We start from the raw sequence: 6,000 nt of genomic DNA, 5'->3' as shown, positions 1-6,000 counted from the left end.
CTGTGACCAAGAGATGCACTGCACTCTCCGCACCTGTGCAGGTGTTCAGGAAGCTTACAGATGTGGAACAACTGAGCAGCAGCCAAACACTGCTAATATCAGAGAAAAGAACAGTGAGTCCTCCTGCGGCGATGCGTTTAATGACCTCACAGACCGCCGTCCTCCTGCGGCGATGCGTTTAATGACCTCACAGACCGCCGTCCTCCTGCGGCGATGCGTTTAATGACCTCAAAGACCGCCGTCCTCCTGTAGCGATGTGTTTAATGACCTCACAGACCGCCGTCCTCCTGCAGCGATGCGTTTAATGACCTCACAGACCAGCGACGGTTACATCGTTTGACGTTTATTTTCTCAAAGGGAGCATGACTGAGCCTCATCACGACCTGCAGGACTGCTTCACACATTATGGCACAAGCCGCGGTGCTCATGCGCCAAGATGCTCGCAGTTTGGTTCAGTTTATGCACCGGAAACACTTGGTTAAGTTTAGAGGAGCTTCGTCGTCATGGTGACAGTAACAAACACAAAGAAACAAACAAAACAGAAAAACAGAAGCGACCAGCGGCGTCGCTCAGAGACACACACACTGTCTCTGTCCGGGTTATGGATTAATGGATGACTGATGATTATGGACGAAACGGCCAAGGAAACTGTTGCTGTCAGCAGCCCTATGAGGAAACACACACACACACACACACACACACACACACACACACACACACACAGATAAGCCTCTCATAGGAGATGATGTCATTCCATTTGTTGATATTCTCTAAAAGAGCAGACGGAGATAAAGCGAGCGGCAGAGGGGCGGCAGATCAGGTGTCCATCAGATCATCTCTCAGCCTCGGCCGGCGGCTGGTTGCCATGGCGTCGCTACAGCGTTTCCATGGTAAACAATCCTGCTGTTATCAGGCAGCAGAGCTCGCTTTCTGACCGAGGAGAGTCTCCCTCCCTTCCGCCTCATGAAGCTTTAACACACAAAACACAACCTGACGTCTGCATCACCGGGTTTTTATTCAATTAAGTCTGGCCATGTGAGATCCTCTTCATCATCATCATCACCATCACCATCACCATCAGCAACATCATCATCATCATCACCATCATCATAATATTCATCATCATCACCATAAAAATGATCATCATCATAACCATCATCTTCATCATCATCACCATCATCACCGCTAATATCATCTTCATCATCATCATAATCATCATCATCATATTATCATATTCGTCATCACCATCACATCTTCATCATCATCATCACCATTATCATCACCATCAGTATCACATCATCATCATCATCTTCATCATCACCATCTTCATCATCGCCATTGAAATCGTCATCATAATCATCACCATCATCATAATCATCATCATCATCATCACTATCATCACCACCAATATCATCTTCATCATCATCATAATCATCATCATAATATTATTATCATCTTCGTCATCACCATCACCATCACATCCTCATCACCATCATCACATCATCATCATCACCATCATCATTATTATCATCATCACCATCATCATCACCATCATCATCATCATCACATCATCATCATCATCATCACCATCAAACACCATCATCATCATCATCATCATCATCATCACCTTCTTCTTCTTCATCATCATCATCATCATCATCATCATCATCGTCACCATCATCATCATCATCATCTTCATCATCATCATCATAATCATAGCAATCATCATCACCATCATCATCGAAATTTTCATCATCATCACCATCACCATCATCATCGTCACCATCATCGTCATCTTCATCAACATCATCATCATCATCGTCATCATCGTCACATAATCATCATCATCAGATCATTATCATCGTCATCTTCATCATCATCACCATCACATCATTATCATCATCACGTTCACATCACCATCACCATCATCACTGTCATGTTCATTATCATCACAATCATCATCGTCACTATCATCGTCATCTTAATCATCATTATCATCACCTTCATCATGTTCATCCTAATCATCACCATTATCATAATCATCTTCATCATCACAATCACCATCATCATCATCTTTATCATCATCATCACCATCACCATCATCATCACCATCATCATCATAACATCATCATTCTCACCATCATCATCACCATCATCATCGTCATCTTCAACATCATCATCATCATCACCATCATCATCATCTTCATCATCACAATCACATCATCATCACAATCATCATCATCTTCATCATCACCATCAACATCATCATTACCATCTTCATCATCATCATCATCGTCCTCTTCACCATCACCACCATCATCATCTTCATCTTCATCATCACATCACCATCACATCATCATCATCATCATTCTCACTATCATCATCATCATCATCAACATCATCATCACCTTCATTATCATCTTCATCATCACCATCACATTATCATCACCATCATCACCGCCATCATCATCATCAGCAGCAGCAGTAGGTGGAGGGTTACAGGTGGAGGGTTTAAATCGCAGGTCGTAACTTTGTGGAGTGGGCGGGACTTCATCGACTCCCACCTGTCAGCCCCTCCTCCAAGCCCCTCGCATCCTCATGCAGCTATGCTAAAGTACCATAGCAACGCTGGGCTCAGCTAGGCTAAGCTAGGCTATGCTACATCCGTTTGAGGAGGAGGAGGAGACCGTGCACGGCAGTAGTGCACGAGCAATGATTGGCGCTTGGGAAGCCACGCCTCCTGGAGGTGACTGGTTGTCTGGTTTGAACAGATGAGATTCCAGCCCCGCCCCTCTGTGTGTTCACTTTGTTTCAGAGGCTCAAGGAGATTTGTCCAAAAACGAAGTTCACCATCTTTAATGTGAAGATGTGAGAAGAGGTGGTAAGGAGGTAAGGAGGCGAGGAGACGAGGAGACGAAGAGGCGAGGAGACGTGGTCTGTGGTTTTAATGGAAAAGAAATTACTAGTGATGTTGGAGTCGTGTCCTCAACCCAGCAACCTGCTGTCTGCACCTTCTGGCCAATCACAGATGGGAAGACGTCAGAGAGCCACGCCCTCTTTCCAGAGCCAATCATACAGGAGCAGCACGTAGACCAGAATGCACTGCTATGATTCATGAAATTCATTCTTTACCAACTCTTTATTGTCATTCTCTCTCTGTCTCTCTCTCTCTCTCTCTCTCTCTCTCTCTCTGTCTCTCTCTCTGTCTGTCTCTCCGTTCCTGTCTGTCTCTCACTCTCTCTCTCTCTCTCATGTAAAACAAACATCTGAAGTTCACACACTTCCTTGAAAGGTTGCTGAAAGGCATTCTGGGAAATGTAGGCGCTCACAAACAGAGGTAGACGGCAGGGCAGTTTTGAGGGAAAGTTCGTTCACGGCAGCATGTAAGAGGTGTGTTAATATATAATAAATATCGATACGATAAGTTAATATATATCACCAATCCCTAACCCAGCGGTGGGACGGGACCACGTTGCCATGGTTACAGACAGCCGGAGGTGAGCCAGCGGTGAAACCTCCTAAAGATGCTGCTCCTGCGGCTCAGAGGCCTCAGCGCTCCGGCCTCAGTGTTTAAAATGTAAACACAAGAGTGCCACGTCCCATCACGTCACCATGGAAACACACGGCGGCCGCAGGGACACCGGTTAATATGTAACAGTCACACACACACACACAAACACACACACACACACACACACACACACACATACACACACACACACACACAGAGCTGTAAAGTAGTGTGCTGAGGTGTCCTGTCCAAACAGAACAGTCTGCTCTGCTAACAGAAACACAGAGAGCACAAAACAGAACACAACACAATATAACAGTACAGAATATAGCAGTATAGAATATAGCAGTATAGAATATAACAGTATAGAATATAGCAGTATAGAATATAACAGTATAGAACATAGCAGTATAGAATATAACAGTATAGAAATAATAGTATAGAATATAGCAGCACAGAATATAGCAGTATAGAATATAACAGTATAGAATATAGTAGTATAGAATATAACAGTATAGAAATAATAGTATAGAATATAGCAGCACAGAATATAACAGTATAGAATATAACAGTATAGAATATAGTAGTATAGAATATAACAGTATAGAAATAACAGTATAGAATATAGCAGTATAGAATATAACAGTATAGAAATAGCAGTATAGAATATAGCAGTATAGAATATAAGAGTATAGAAATAACAGTATAGAATATAGCAGTATAGAATATAAGAGTATAGAATATAGCAGTATAGAATATAACAGTAGAATATAACAGGATAAAATATAGCAGTATAGAATATAACAGTATAGAAATAACAGTATAGAATATAGCAGTATAGAATATAGCAGGATAGAATACAGCAGTATAGAATATAACAGTATAGAAGATAGCAGTATAGAATATAGTAGTATAGAATATAACAGTATAGAATATAGCAGTATAGAATATAACAGTATAGAATATAGCAGTACAGAATATAGCAGTATAGAATATAACAGTATAGAATATAGCAGTATAGAATATAACAGTATAGAAGATAGCAGTATAGAATATAACAGTATAGAACGGTCACCCTCCAACCTGTCAGCGGGTCAGAAACGGGGAAATCGCTCGAGGCTTCGTCAGCACTACGGTGCATTCACGGTTTGATCCCAATGTTTCGACACACCGCAGCTGACATTTATGTTCATTATTTTCAGTACTTGTGAATTTCCTTCGGGATGAATAAAGTATCTATCTATCTATCTATCTGTCTATCTCCTTTGGCACATCAAAACTGCAGACATAAAGAACTGAGGCACATCATCAAAATAAAAGCACAAGCCCTGACATCATCATCCGCCGCACTGACCCTCCTCTTCCTCACTGCAGGGCCGGCCACCTTCATGTCTCTAACACACAGAGGCACCACCTTACAGGAGCTCAAATTCCCTACTGTGCTGTGAACGCACCACCACATGCACTTTCTCTGCCATTTACAAAAAACATCAATGAAATACAAATTACTATATTAACAGCTGAAGAGCACCCTCACCCTCACCCCTTCATCGCTTCATCCCTTCATCCCCCCACCCTAATCCTTTCATCACTTCATCTCTCAGCCCTCATCTATTCATCCCGTCACCCTGACCCTCATCCCTTTATCCATTCACCCTCACCCCTTCACCCCTCAACTGTCCTTGTCACATTACTTGAGTGAAGCAGTGGCAGCAGTAATTGTACCTTGAGTGTATTTGTACATGAGTATTAGTACTTCAGAGTGTGTACTGTCTGCCTGTACATGGGTATTAGTACTTCAGAGTGTGTACTGTCTGCCTGTACATGAGTATTAGTACTTCAGTGTGTGTACTGTCTGCCTGTACATGAGTATTAGTACTTCAGTGTGTGTACTGTCTGCCTGGCCTGTCTTGTCTCTGTGCTCCATCAAACGTCCTGCAGCTGAGCGCCGTCAGGTTGCCGTGGCGCTGAGGCCCCGCCCCCCGCTGCCACGCTCCTGTCAGCCTGTTGATCTGTTAAACAAGTCACTGGCCATCTGACTGGAGGCGTAGAAACAGACTCTATAGAGCGGCTTGGCTCTTTTGTTGCAGTGACTGCCAGTCAGTTAGCATTAGAGCTGGACATCGCTCCAGCAGCTGGTTTCTGAGCCGCGCCACCGCAGAATCTCGCCTGAAAACAGGAAATATCCGCCGTCTCGTGCCATTGTGCGGCTGAATGTGCGTCCTGCGGCGGGCCCGCGGCTCGGGGGGAAAAGGGACATTTCGCACAACAATGCGGCTGAATGGCAGTTGTTCCGCCGCCGCGAGGCTTTTCACTCTGACCTCTGGCTGGAAAATAGGCTTAATGTCCGGGCCGGGCTCTGTCTGGACACACAGCCACCAATCTACTCTGTTTACCTTTACACACACACACACACACACTCACACACACACACACACCTCCTCCTCCCCCTCCTCCGGTGTGTAAAGTCACAAAAGCCGTCAGAGTTT

General features: G+C 43.9%; 1 protein-coding gene across 1 annotated transcript in view; it reads right to left on the bottom strand.

Moving 5' to 3' along the window:
* cerkl (CERK like autophagy regulator) overlaps nucleotides 1-6,000 on the bottom strand; it is a 36,400-nt gene that overhangs the window by 13,333 nt on the left and 17,067 nt on the right. The window lies entirely within an intron of this gene.

This window comes from Myripristis murdjan, chromosome 21, assembly GCF_902150065.1.
Source record: "Myripristis murdjan chromosome 21, fMyrMur1.1, whole genome shotgun sequence".
NCBI lineage: Eukaryota > Metazoa > Chordata > Actinopteri > Holocentriformes > Holocentridae > Myripristis > Myripristis murdjan.
Note: the sequence above shows the minus strand (reverse complement) of the source record. Positions and strands in the feature narration are given on the sequence as shown.